The sequence below is a fragment of the Arvicola amphibius genome, chromosome X, assembly GCF_903992535.2.
Source record: "Arvicola amphibius chromosome X, mArvAmp1.2, whole genome shotgun sequence".
NCBI lineage: Eukaryota > Metazoa > Chordata > Mammalia > Rodentia > Cricetidae > Arvicola > Arvicola amphibius.
Window position 1 is genome coordinate 53,770,789 of NC_052065.1, and position 15,396 is coordinate 53,786,184.

Sequence of the window (15,396 nt, forward strand, 5' to 3'; positions counted from 1 at the left end):
CCCGAACTAGAAATAAAATCTAGATCTACTTTTCACCCCCCCTTCTTGGACTGTAACATGAAACATAAATACATTCCTTCCTCTTGCTTCATGTTGAGTTACACTGCAGCTTTTAGCTTTTGAGTATCAAATTGAATTTTAGGAACTTTTATTTTATTTTATTACTTTTAAAAAATGATCTTTTCTCATTTTACATACCTGCCCCAATTCCCACTCCCTCCCCTCCTCACACTCCTCCCTTCCCACCCCCCCCACCCACTCCTCAAAGAGGATAAGCCTTCCTGTGACATACCACTTCTCCTGACAGTCTATGGAGATTCCCTTCTTACGATTTCATCTTGGGGACTTGGGTCTGCTGGGTGCTCACCTAGCTCACACAATAAGTTCACCATACAGTTTATATTATAATGAGCCCCAGAGAGAAAGATGCCATGTTTGCTTGCACTTGAGTAAAGTGTGCCTCAATTAGATAAGAACAAGAAAATCCAGCTAGTCTATTATGTAGCTTTATCTTGCTCTAGATTATTAATAAACAGTTAGTATATATGTGCACTGTAAACAAAAGAGTTTCTTTTTAATTTCCAGTGTGTAGTTATTTAAAACATTTCCTTTGTGACACTGATAATGGTAAAGTCAAAGTCCGTGGGTCCTTTCTGTTGTGCTCTTAGTATATAAAGTAAAACATACATGGTCAAAGAACCAACTATCTTGAAATGTTATCAAATCATTTTTAACACCATGAGATATAGTAAATAACAAGATCTATTAATAATTTGTAAGTGGTGGTTGACGGTCATTGTAATTTCAGGACCTCTGCCACACTGTAATATGATATATTTGTGATTTACTCTGGTGAGCAAGTCATACAAACTTGTAACACTACCACCACTTGCTGCCTACCTTTATCTTAGAAAAATGTTCTGAGTTTCAGTTAGAGGTTAGGGGTTAGGAGACAACAGGCAATTGTTTATTTTTCCAAGTTTTTAAAACTCTTTATATGTTCTCTAACGTTCTCTTAGAATACATGTACCCAGAGTAAGAACTCTTATAGGGAGAGTGGATAGCTTTATGGGAGCTAAAACATTCCTTAAGACATTATTAGACTAATTTATGCTTCACCTTCTTTATTCCATCTTAAGAAACTCTGTCCTTATGGTCTTAAGCCCACTCTACTGCAAACTCCCAGTCATGCAAATGCCATGTCGGGACACATGAACAAACTTTTAACCTTACCTCTGTGGCAGATAACCACATATGTTTCTGAATAAATAAGTGTATCCACACATAGTGGCCCATGCCTGTTTTCCTAGCACTAGGGAGCCTGAGGCAGAATTTCCACTTTGAAGATGTTCAAGCCAGACTATGCGGTAAAGCGAGATCCTGTATCAAAAATCACCACCACAAAAACCACCACCAGCACCACCAAAATCAAACAGAAAACATTTTTGAAATTAAAAATACTGAGACCCAAACAATACAAAACAAAGTAACAAAAAATCGCAGACATACTTTGGGACAGATAAAGCAAGAAGCTCACATGATATCCTTCCTCCCTTCTAAAGGGTCTTCCTCTTCTACTTTCTAAGCGCTCCCAGATGCTGGCCCCAACAAGAAGAGCAGGACTTATGCCTTTGGGATAGGGCAGAAAGTTAGGTTCCAGATACTCACAGGTCTTCAGCTCGAGCTTGCGCGGAATGGGAAGTTGCAGTCCTAGCCCCTCTGTGACACACCAAGGTCCTAGTTGACCGTCTTCAGAGAGCCACTACCACCCAGCCTGGAGCTGTTTGGGCCCTCTGTTCCCAGTGGAAAGACTAGGCATTGGTCCCTGGGCTGATTTATTCTAGGTGCCTATTTTTAGTCCGCCCTCTTCTCCCTCCCTTGGCTGTGTTATCTTACCAGTGACATTCTGGGAGTGATCCCAGCAAGGGGAGGGGGGGCTGCCATGGGGAAGTCCTAGAAGGGCTGTTTGACAGATAGGAATCTGGTATGGCTGAAACATGCTCTCAGTATGTCCTCACATACTCTGTCACAGTGCTCACTAGGGCACCAAGATAAGGGTGCTGAGCAGTTGACATTCCAGTGTGTCACAAAGGGGCCGGAAAAATGCTGGCTTCACCTAACTAGGTCACCTTCCTCTGGACTGTAACCTTTTTACTTACTTCTCCCCAATGAAACTCTATTTTCCTTTCTTTGGGGCTCTACAATATGTCACCCCAATCTCTATTGACTCAAGTGGAAGATGAGTAGGGGAAAACCTCATACTGGAATGAGCTCTCTGTCATCTCTAAAGCTTAAGCAAATCTTGCTGTCTCATAAAGGACCCTCCTCAACTGCTCATCACTGGGTTCAGTCTGAAGGTGTTACCTTCTTACTCAGAGGCAATGCCTCCAGGTTAATGTAGGCAGCACTAGGAACTTAGTCAAAATCACAGTTCTTAAGTATATCCTTTTCTCTCTCTGATTACCTTTAAATGATGGAAATGGTACAAAACTGATTTTATAAATAACTATATCATCAATTTTAGACATTACAAATAAATGTGAAGCCAGCATCCTGCTTCCCTCTGGGATAAAAATGAGCCTTTCTGTTTGGATTTGAGGCCCATTCTTTGGATGGGAATTCATATATGGTACTATAAACCAGGACAAAAGCCTGAGGCTAAGAAGTTCATAGGACCTAGTGGGAAAGCTTTTGCTGCTTTATAAATGGACATGATATGTCTGTCACATTGTCTTCTAAATAACTGTTCCTGCCTATAGATCTGTGCCACTGTGAGCTGCTGTCAGAGTAGCTTCCTTTTGCAGCAGCCATAAGGAACTGAACAAACTCAATAGGTCAAAGAGCTAAGAGTAAGTGATTGTTGAAACTGGTCCCCAAATGAAGCATCAATACCCCCTTCCAATGCTTAGGGAATGTTTCGAAAGAAAGGTTGGAAAGAATGTAAGAGCCAGAGGAAGAAGGGAGAATGGTGAAGAACTCGGACTAACAGGCATGGCACAGACTTGGATGGAGCGCCCTAAACTTCACAGCAGCTGTGATTACATGCACAACACTGGTCTCCATCAAGAGCCTGTCTCAAAGCAGAAGGAGCTTATGGGTGGATTTGCACATCGTTAATGGTTGCTAGGCAAGGGAAAGACATTCTCTTTGAGTAGTAAGGTTCCCACGTTCCTGTAAACACACTCTTACTCATGTTCTTTAGTAAGCAACCCTAATGAAATTCCAGGGATTGGGACACACACAGAGAGAAAGAGAGAGAGCAGGGTGGGGGGGGGAGAGAATGAATGAGAGACTTTAAAGAAAATGTAAATTAAAATTATTTTAAAATTCCATCTTATCTGAGTTGTAAGAACCAACAAGAATACAAATCATAATGAATGCTGGTGAAGATGTGGGAAAAGGTGATTTCCATACACTAGTGGTGGGAACGTAAGCTGAAATGAAACACTAAACACAGAACCACCGTATGACCAGATTATGCTACTCTTGGGTATATACTCAACTTCTAAGTTAGCATATCATTATTGCCTCATTGTTCACAATAACATGATATAAAACTGGTCTTTAGGCTTATCAACAGACTAATGGCTAAAGAAAATGTGGTACATACACAATACAGTTTCATTAAGTCTAAAGAGGTTCAAAAGGATGTATTTTTCAGGAAAATGGAAAAAACTGGAGATCACAAAATTAGACAAAATAAATAAGCCAGATCCAGAAAGGCAAATATCATATTTTAAATATGTAAGACCTAGTTTTAAGTGTGTGTGTGCATGCACGCGTGCGTGTGTGTGAGAGAGTAGAGATGAGAATGTGAAGAGGAGCACAGGGTGTCAGTACAGTGGACCCAAAGAAAGTAATGGGAGAAAGAAAAATACTTCTCATACTGGATTAACAATATATGCATGTACACCTATATGACAGGATAGGAGAAGGGCACGATATTTTATGGGAAGGTAACCAGAAGGAGTAAATGGATAAGATAGCAGAGGAGTGGGAGACATGAATAAATTATAAGTCTGTTATTAATAAAAGACATGAGATAGTGTGCAAAATGAATACACTGTTATCATCAGCTATAGTCACATATAGTACAATAGGTCTCAACACATTTCTTGTAACTCCCAAATTTGTCTACACCAAGGCTCCAGCAATTCTTCAATTAAAGATCAAAATTTTCTACTGTTGTACTAGTTATTTTTTTAAGAATTCTACTAATAGATTTGGGTCTTGGTAGACTGTGATTCCTTTATATCTTGTGTCTATCCCTGCAAATTAAAAGACAGTGTTTTGTTCCACGGTCCTGTTAGTGACCTAGCAAAAATGAAGATATTCCAGAGTTAGTTTTGTCTCTCCATCTGACCATCAGACTCTTCAGACAATGGAACCCAAAGAAAAAGGAATTGCCCTAGGAATCTCATGTTGGTAGAAGGAAAAGGCACCAGCCAGATGGCAAATGTATCTCATAAGAAGAGATATCATGCAGATTGGTAAGTCAATTAAAATAATCACATTAATAGTGGAAAACAAAAAAAAAAAGAAAAAGAAAAAGGGAGATTTATTTACTGTGGCCACACTGGGAAGAATGACAAAGATCCATCGATTTTCTCAGGTCCATCTTGAGGTCCTGAAATGAGATTAAAATTGAAACAGAGGGCCACAGACATCCACATCTGAGCTGTTCTGGACAAGGTGTGGTTCTGTCCACCTCTGAACCACCACTGCCTGCGCTTTACTCTCATCCTGTCGAATGGTCTGACAAGTTGTTAGATCTGCATGAAATCTCTTGCATAAGCAAACCTGGGTTGGGGCACAGAAATGTGACACAAGCCAAGTTTAATGTCAAACTCAGCTCTTTAATATATTTAAGAAAAGCTGTTAATTTTGTTTGTTTACCCGTTTTCTTCTCACATGAGTTGGGATGACAATTTCCAAGATTTTCCCATCCTAACTCATAAACAGGAAAGCCTTTTATGTTTTACATTTCCTTTGAGGTCTCATAGATTATATAGAAATGTTTTGATAATGAACTGCCTAGAGACTTTTGCTCTTATCTTCCTGCTATAAATTCCTTGTTTTACGACATTGTGGTCAGAATGTCCACTCTATATGATTACCATTCCTTTAAAGTTGTTGAGGCTAGTTTTAGGGAGAAGGATGTGGTTTACTTTGGCATGTTATATCACAGCTTGAAAACGTGTATTCTGCTGTTGTTGGAGAAATATAACAGATTTTGTTGGCTGGAGGGTTTTTTCCATTCCTATATTCTTATTTTCTATTATTTTTTAATCAGTTTCTGAAAGATGCATGGATGTTAAAGACCTCAACTATAATTATATTTTTGTTTATTTCTCATTTAATTTCTATTAAGGTTTGTTCCATGTATTTTGAGTTTCAGTTGTTGGATCTGTACTCATTTTGGGTTATAGTGTCTCTCTCTCTTTCTTTGGTTAGTTTTTCAGTACTATGTTTCATTTGTCATTGTCCTGACTAGACCTCTAAAGTGCTGGTTACAAAAGTTCACCAATATATCCCCCTATCATTTTTGACACACATCAGATCTTATTTTGTAGCCAACCCTAGCACTGAACTATCATTTTTTAATTTAATTTATTTATTTGAGCCAGGATTTCACTTTTAGCCATAGTTGGTCTGTAACTTTCTATATAAAGCAGGCTGGCATAAAAGTTATGGTGATTCTTCTGTCTCTACCTACTGAGTGCTAGAATTACATGTGCCACCAAATCTGGCTTTCTAGTATACTTTATTGTCAAATGGGTTACTTATATAAAACATCTGGTAAACTTTTGTGTTAATAGTTTCTGATATTCTCTTGTGGTATGTGTATTTTCATCTAGATATGAATTATATTGTTTCTCATTCTGTCTCCATGCACATTACCTGATATGGTATTTTTAGTATTATGTCGTTGCATCATTTTTGTAGAGATTGCAAACAATATTAAAACACGCTTGTACTTGGAATGATATGTGACTAATCACAGTCAATTAGTATTAATGCTTTATTACTCCTTAGAGCATAGAAACATAACATCCATTTACATCCTTCTACCCCCTTTAGATAATACGACCTTAAATATCATATGTTACTAAAAGAAATCTCCCACCTCCAAACCAGGGCCATAAAACAGGTCTAAGACTTGAAAAAACATGGAAAGTATCCAAACCCTATCACATTTCCTGGAACCAAGAGATTCAGTTATGGGCAACCTGCCTTATGACCCATTCTATAGTTCACATTTTTAAAGAGGCAGTTTCTGTGCTGAAGCCAGGCCCTCCTTCCTCCCTACTCTCCACTACAAAAACTGATGCTCAGGTCCTGCAAAGTGCATTTTCCTGAGCCCTTGGAGGCATCAACCTCTTAGGCAAATAAAGCCTCCTCTTGTTTCGAGGCTGAACTAAGTCTATTTCCTCCACTGACTCATTTTTTTACATTTGGTGCAAACGCCTGGTGGATCCAGCCTGACCAGACTTTCTTTGCCAGAAGCCATTTCCCACTCGCCTTTTCTTATCTTTCCTGAACCTTGCCAGAGGCACTCCACCCTCCAAGCTCACTGTGGCTGAACTGTGACTGCTATACAACCTGAAGACCTCACCCCATCTGGGACCATGATTGCCAGCAGCCTTATTGCCAGGTGAATAGAGCGAGTTCTGTCTCCACTCATGTCATTCCCTTTGTTCTGCCATTTCTATATACTGAACTTCTAAACCCAGTTCCCAGAACTCTCTCACACATTTTGGTCTAGCCAGTGGGTGCTCTCCCTCATCAAACTTTTCCCCCACTCTGCTTCTCTACACACACATTCTCTTCCCCCATACCCCATTTTTACAATCCACCCGCCACTGCCCTCTTCTCTTCCTCAATCCCTGAAGCTCACCCTATATGCCTCAGGTCTGAACTGCTGTCCCATGGGTCTCTTTTTCATTGACACAAAGGTACAGTTGAGATCTGGGATCCTTTCCCTCCTGAGGAACCACCTAAGTCCTTCCTTCTCTGTAATAAGAAAGGTCTCCTTAGATACTCCCCCTTCTAACATTGATACCTGTATATTGTAAGAAGCAGTTTGAATCGTTTGGTGACTAGATATATGTGACTATCAATAAAAACTACACTGGTAACCTAAGGCCTGGTTCCACAGTGATGTTACCTCACACTGCTCAGGCTGGAACCTGATCCAAGTGACAGAAGAAGGGACATTCCTCAGGGAGATTTGGAAAGTTACTGTTCACCTAGAGACAGACTAATCTTTGGATCTTTAAGGTACCTGTATCTCCCACCCTTCTCTTGTCTTTTTTGCAACCCCGAGAGAGGGGCAGGCTCACTACTGTTTTAAACTGAAAGGAAATAATGCTTAAATTTTCTCTGTCTGCCTCTTTAGAAGCTATCTGAGAGGAACCTCACACTGTTACCAGCCATTCTACCAACTACATTTAGACTCTGCTTCCTTGAGCTAAGACCATGGAATCCTTCCTCTGTTTATTTTGCTATTTTGATCCTACCAGCCTAGGCCATAGGCACTGTCACTTGGTATACTCATACTAACCTAAGGTATCTTTAAAAGGAAAGGATATAATGGTCCACATCTAAGTTGTGAGATGGTGAATCCCACAGGGGCTTGTACTCTGAAGGAGAATGAGCTCACTTTATCATGGAGCTGAGCTCACTATGAGCAGAAAGCAACCATATGGCTTACTATCATCTTGGCTAATAGCACCATAAAAAGGATAAATGTTATGTGACGTCAACATCATTTTTATTTTTTTTATTTTTTTATTTTTTTTGTTTTTTTTTTTCTTTTAAAACACTGCCTGGCCCATAGTTTCAGCCTCTTATTGGTTAATTCTCACATCTTTCTTTAACCCATATTTAGTAATCTGGGTAGCACCACGAGGTGTGGCTTACCAGGAGAGATCTTAACCTGCGTCCATCTCGGAGAGGAGCAGCATGGAGACTCACTATGGCGACTGCCTGAAGCGTCTCCCCAACTCTACTTCCTTGTTCCCACAATTCTGTTCTGTCTACTCCACCTACCTAATTTTCTGTCTCTTAAAGGGCCAATGCAGTTTTCTTTATTAATTAACCAATGAAAGAAACATAGACAGATAACTCTCCTCCATCATTTCCCCTTTTTCTGTTTAAACAAAAAAGAAAGGCTTCAATTTTAACATAGCAAAATTACATATAACAAAACAGTTATCAAGCAAGTATTACAGTTACAATATTTAAATCTATTTTATCTTTTATCATAACTAAGGAAATCTATAACTATCTATTTATTCTTCAACTCCATCAAAGACTCCAGAAGGATATAATATTACCTAAGTAAACAAGTCATTTGTAACTTTCAAACTCTAGAAATGACAGAGACAACTCGCTGCCTAGACAGTCACCCAAAGTTCCTCTGTACCGTTGGGGCATCCATCTTCAGCCTTCAGGCCCATAGTGTCCAGCAGACTTTTTCATGAAGCAGGAAATTCCAAAGACAGTTCAGTCACTTTCTGCTGTGTCCTGCAGAACGTCTCGCAGACTCTTTCATGAATCAGGAACCCCGAAAGACCATCTCACCTTTAGGCAAGTTCAGCAGTCCTCTCTCTGTGGGTTTTTTTGTGTCTAGTTTATGGAACAGTCCAGCCAAGAGCAGTTTCTTGCCCAAATGGCTAACAAACTCCATAAGTAGCCTCTTCGATGCCCATCTTCCTCTCGAAGTAGATTGGTGCTGCCAGGAGCAGACGTGTCTCTTTGTCATGAAAAACCCTAAGTTATTAAAACATTAAATGCCATATTCTGCAGTCTTTGAAAGATATGAAGAATGTCTATCTAACTGAAATATATCTCTACATATCTAGAAAATCTAATAACATGACTACAAGCTTAACTATTATCAATGATTATCCATTAACAACCTATATTTCCTAATTATACATTACAGTTTTTAAAATGAACTACAATCACAATAGCTTAATCAAGATCAGAAATACATATGCATATAACAAATTGACCTTAAAATCCATACCAATGCAAATTATTCATATCTATATCATCTCCCCCTTTAAATGTAAAAGAACATTTATAAACAATATTTGGGAAAATGGGCGCAGTTTTTTCTCTCCAAACTGCTTCCTGCTGAATGGGGGCGCTGTTATTTAGGTCTTTTATGGTGTAACCTGTGTGCTAGGTTCCTCTCAGTTGGCAGTTGAGTGAAGTAATTTTTTGAAGATGTTCATAGCAACCTTTCAGGAGGGCGTGGTCTATCATACCATATTGGGATAGAAGCAATCCACAGAGTCTCGTCCTCTGTGAAAACAAAAGAAGAAACTCTTTTCCAAAGCATCATGTTCTTAGATCCAAATCCTGAAGTCATACCGTTAAGATGTCCATTCTGGTCTAGACTGGCAGCCCATATAATGAAATGTCTCTCTGTATTTAGCTCCTTTACAGTCAAAAATTTCAAAGAAAACACAATAAAATACATCATCCAGACTCTCTGTGAATTTTCCATTTTTATGTGGCTTATTTTTACTCTATCACTTACTTTATTCTGTCTCTTTAAAGGCTTTACCTTTTTTTTAAGGCATTAACTTTATTTTCTATATTTTTTCTTCTCTTTCGCTCTCAAGCCTACGTACATTTATCCAACATTGTGACCCATTTAAAGGCCTTCTATGTCTGAATCTTTCCTATTGTGAATCTGTAATTTTTTTACTATCCAGGAGCACTTCTTAAAAGGTTAAGCACTTCTTAAAAACTTAAGTTGCGCCAGGTAGAGGTAATATGGTACCGCCTGTTTACAGCCAAGTCTAAACCTTAACTGCGTTGTTATTATGGTAATTACGATAGACCTGCCTGAGGTCAGCACAGTTTAGCATGGCGGAGCAGAGCACCAGGAAGCCGCGTTTTAAAATGACTCAGCTTTTTCTCTGCCGCTATTGCCAAAACAGGAAATCTCTCTACGGTACGTCCAGGCAAACAGCAAAAAGCTGTGTTAAACTCTCTCTCTCTCCTTTATTTAAAGCCCTCTCAGGTTTTTAAGTGGATTTAGTCACCACGTTGGAGCGCCAATCTGTAGTGTGAATCGGCCACCAGGCCACCGGCTAGCTTTACACCCGAAATAGTTACACGGAAACTGTATTCTTTTAAAACACTGCCTGGCCCATAGTTTCAGCCTCTTATTGGCTAATTCTCATATCTTGCTTTAACCCATATTTAGTAATTTATGTAGCACCACGAGGTGTGGCTTACCAGGAGAGATCTTAACCTGCGTCCATCTCGGAGAGGAGCAGCATGGAGACTCCAACATCATTTTTATTAATGCAACCACATGGCATTAACCAAACGGCAGCACTCTAAAACTTCCCCACCCCACTGAACCCTGTTGAAACTACAAATTGGCGCATCAACGTGGTTGACTATATCCACGTAAAACCTTAGAAAGCACACACAAAAACTAAGTTTAGCCGCATTTTTTCCAGATGGACTCTGTTTGCTGACAGTATGCCACAGCTCCCTTAAGAGAGGTCTTCCTGATTCAGTGGTAGTAGCAAAAGAAAACAAACAAACAAAACACAGTTTCAAAATGCCCGCTTCCTGGTCTGTGTTACCAGCATGAACTCTGGCTCTTTCAGAAGACCGAGCATTTAAAAGTTACTTTGGTTTATGCCACAGCCAACAGCAGGATCTTAAGCCTTATGCAGTACTAAAATTAAGTTCTATTTATTTGATAGCAGGTGCTTCCCACCTTGCTTTGTCCAACTCATGAAGTTAAAAGAAAACCACTTAGATTGCAGGGCTTCTGTCCTATGGGAGTTTGAATAAGAATGGCCCCCCATAAGTTCATATATTTGAATGCTTAGTCATCAGAGTGTAGAACTATTTAGAAGGATTATAAGGATTAGAAGATGTGGCCTTGTTGGAGTAGGTGTAATCTTGCTGGAGGTGGGCTTTGAAGTTCAAAAGCCCATTCCAGGCCCAGTCTCTCTCTCTCTCTCTCTCTCTCTCTCTCTCTCTCTCTCTCTCTCTCTCTCTCTCTCTCTCTCTCCCTCCCTCCCTCCCTCCCTCCCTCTCTCTCTCTCTCTCTCTCTCTCTCTCTCTCTCTCTCTCTCTCTGCCTGTGGATCAAGATGGAGCTATCAGCTACTGCTCCAGCTCCTACCTACATGCTGCTGTGCTCTGCACCAAAATGGTAATGGACTAAATATATGAAACTGTAAGCAAGCCCCAATTAAATGCTTTTTTCATAATAATTGCCTTGATCATGGTGTCTTCACAGCAATAGAACAGTGACTAAGACATGTTCTTTCTTCTAAGTTAAACAGCTGTGACCTTAGGTGTGTCTGTCTAAAATGACCACAGCTGGACTTGCTAAATGTTATACTCCTTCACAGAAAGATGAAATAGAGAGGGTCACCCCAGCCAGTTTCATACAATTAGGTGATAAATTACATGAGGCTCCAAGGTTTTATGGAGAATCTAGGGTGATAGACCGGGTAAGGCTAGAGAAATGGGGTGCTTGCTACCTATGTTGCTAAGGAAAAGCCATTATACATACAAGGTGAAGAGTCTTCAGTGTGACTGCTTCTATGTCAGCAACATTCCCATCAGTAAACACTTACCAGTTATTTATAAGTAAGCCCAATAAATTCAGTGGTTCCTTGGGACAAACGCTGATGAAATGGGACTTTGGTTTGTCAGAAGAACCTTATGAGTACTGAATAGACATCACTTAGCACTCCCTACCACCACCCAGGGGAAAACAATCTCACATGGATAGGAAATTTATTTATTAATGCTGTTATGTCTCACAGTATTAAGGAAACCAGTAAGTAAAAGGAAATTCTAGAATGAGCATGAACTGTGTTTCAATAAAGAAAAGTTTCTACACATGAAAATTAAGATGTCTAGATGTTTCCAGAATGGAAGAATAAAAAATGTGTGCAAGTTATTAAAATCTTAGCAATATGTTTAAGGTACATAAAGGTTGAAACTTAGGGATAATGCACGTGGTATTAAAGTTTCTAAGGTCAAAGATCAAGAATTCTAATAACTGGATGAAACGTATGTCAAATCAAATTTCATTTAAATGTGATTGGTTTTTCAGTATGACAGTTTCTCAGAAAATTGGAAGTCAACCTACTGCAAGACCCAGCAGTACCACTCTTGAGCATATACCCAAAAGTTGCACACTCATACCACAAGGACATTAGTTTAACTGCATTCATAGCAGCATTATTTGCAATAACCAGAACCTGGAAACAACCTAAATATCCTTCAGCCAAGGAATGGATAAAGAAAACGTGGTACATTTACACAATGGAATACTACTCAGTGGTTAAAAAAAAATGACATTTTCCCTTGGCCACGTCTCGCCCCACCATCAAGTTCCCAAATTTTGCCTGGCGATCGTGTCTACTTCCAATATCCAGGAGGATTACTATATCTTCTTTTGGGGGGTTCACCTTCTTATTATCTTCTCAATGATCCCAAATTATAGGCTCGATGTCCTTTAACTATGGCTAGAAAACGATTATGAGTGAGTACATCCCATGTTCATCTTTTTGGGTCTGGGTTACCTCACTCAGAATAGTGCTTTCTATTTCCATCCATTTGCATGCAAAATTCAAGATGTCATTGTTTTTTTACCACTGAGTAGTATTCTAGCATGTATATATTCCACAGTTTCTTCATCCATTCTTCCACTGAAGGGCATCTAGGTTGTTTCCAGGATCTGGCTATTACAAATAATGCTGCTATGAACATAGTTGAGCAAATGCTTTTGTAGTATGATTGGGCATCTCTTGGGTAGATTCCCAATAGTGGAATTGCTGGGTCCTGGGGTAGGTTGATCCCGAATTTCCTGAGAAACCGCCACACTGTTTTCCAAAGTGGTTGCACAAGTGTGCATTCCCACCAGCAATGGATGAGTGTACCCCTTACCCCACAACCTCTCCAGAGAGAAAAGCGTGAAGGGGAGAATGGGGGGAGCTCAGAGGAATGGGATGCTTGGGATACAGGAAGGGTGGATATGGGAGCAGGGAAGCATATATCTTAATTTAGGGAGCCATCTGAGGGTTGTCAAGAGACTTGACCCTAGAGGGGATCCAAGGTTTCTAGGGAGACGCCCCCAGTTAGTTCCTTAGGCAGCTGAGGAGAGGGAGCCGGAAAAGGCCAGTTCCTATAGCCATACTGATGAATTTCTTGCATATCACCATAGAACCTCCACCTGGAGATAGATGAAGAAAATGACTGAGCCCCACATTGGAGCACCGGACTGAGCTCCCAAGGTCCTGATGAGGAGCAGAAGGAGAGAGAACATGAGAAAGAAAGTCAGGACCGTGAGGGATCCTCCACCTGGCGATAGATGAAGAAAATGACTGAGTCCCACATTGGAGCACTGGACTGAGCTCCCAAGGTCCTGATGAGGAGCAGAAGGAGAGAGAACATGAGAAAGAAAGTCAGGACCGTGAGGGGTGCATTCACTCATGGAGACAGTGGGACAGAACTAATGGGAGATCACCAACTCCAGTTGGAATGGGACTGATGGATCATGCGACCAAACCAGACTCTCTGAATGTAGCTGACAGTGGGGGCTGACTAAGAAGCAAAGGACAATGGTGCTGGGCTCTGATTCTTCTGCATGGACGGGCTCTGTGGGAGCCTTCTCTGCTTGGTCGATCACCTTCCTGGACCTGGGGGGAGTTGGGAGGACCTTGGTCTTAACATAGAGTAGGGAACCCTGATGGCTCCTTGGCCTGGAGAGGGAGGGAGGGGGGGTATGGGTGGAGGGGAGGGGAGGGAAGGGGGAGGAGGAGGGGAGGAGATAGAAATTTTTAAATATAAAAAAATAAACCATAAAAAATGACATTTTGAAATTTGCAGGCAAATGGATGGAACTAGAAAAAACTATCCTGAGTGAGGTAACCCAGACATAGAAAGGCATACACAGTATGTATTCACTCATAACTGAATATTATATATAAAACAAAGGATAACCAGCCTGTAGTCCATGACCCTAGAGAGGCTACATAACAAGGAGAATCCTAAGAAAGACAGAAGGGTCCCCATGAGAAGGAGAAATAGGCAAGAACTCCTAAGAAAATTGGGAGTGGGGGGGTTGAGAAGGGAGTGGGAGAGGAGAAGGGAAGAGGCAAAGAAGAACATGAGGGGATAGGATGGTCGAGATAGGGGAAGGACAGAAAGAGAGAGCAAGAAAATAGTTTGAGGGAGCCACTATGGAGCTAGCAAGAAACTTGGCACTAGGTAAAGTCCCAGGAACCCACAAGGATGACCCCAGCTAAGACCCTAAGCAATATTGGAGAGGGTACCTGAACTGGCCTTCCCCTGTAATCAGATTGATGACTACCTTAATTGTGATCACAGAACCTTCATCCAGCAACTGATGGAAGCAGATGCAGAGATCCACAGCTAGCACTGGGCTGAGCTCCCAGAGTCCAGTCGAAGAGAGGGAGGAGTGAGAATATGAGCAAAGGGGTCAATACCATGACGGGGATACCCATAGAAATACCTGACCTGAGAGCCAGTGGGAGCTCACTGACTCTGGACTGACAACTGGTGAACCTTCATAAGCCCAAACTAGGCCCTCTGAATGTGGGTGACAGTTGTGTGGCTGGAGCAGTCTGTGGGGCCACTGGCAGTGGGACCAGAATTTATCCCTACTGCTTGAACTGTCTTTTTGGAGCCCATTATTTTTGGAGGGATACCTTGCTCAGCCTAGATATAGTAGAGAGGGCCTTGGTTCTGCCTCAAAGTGATATGCCAGACTTTATTGACTCCCTATGGGAAGCCTTATCCTCTCTGAGAAATGAATGGGGGTGGGGTGGGAGCAGGTGGGGAGAGTAGGAGGAGGGGAGAGAGAGGGAACTGGCATTGGTATGTAAAATGAGAAGAGACTGTTTTTATAAGAGAAAGAAAGAAAGAAAGAAAGAAAGAAAGAAAGAAAGGAAGGAAGGAAGGAAGGAAGGAAGGAAGGAAGAAAGAAAGTGTATGGCTTTAAAAATACAATGCAGTCATTAAAAGTACCAAACTAGTGTAACTGATTCTCTGGGTGCTCAATCACCATATTTGAAGACCTATACTAAAGTTGTTTTAAAAGGTAGACTGTTTCCCCTTTGCCCTCCTAGGTCAACTAGGTTTCTGAGGACTGTGGAGCATCCCTTGAAATGTTCTATAACTACGCCATGGGGTCACTTGTTCTCTTGTTTGGTGAGACCATGGAGATTGATCTGGTGAATTCTAACTAGTGTTCAGTCTAAAAAGAGGAGAGTCAACACAGAGCAAGAATTTCCCCTACACTTTTAAGTGAGACAATGGTCAAGCAAGGCCTTTGACTTACCCTCACATAGGTGGAGTAACTGGTAAAAGA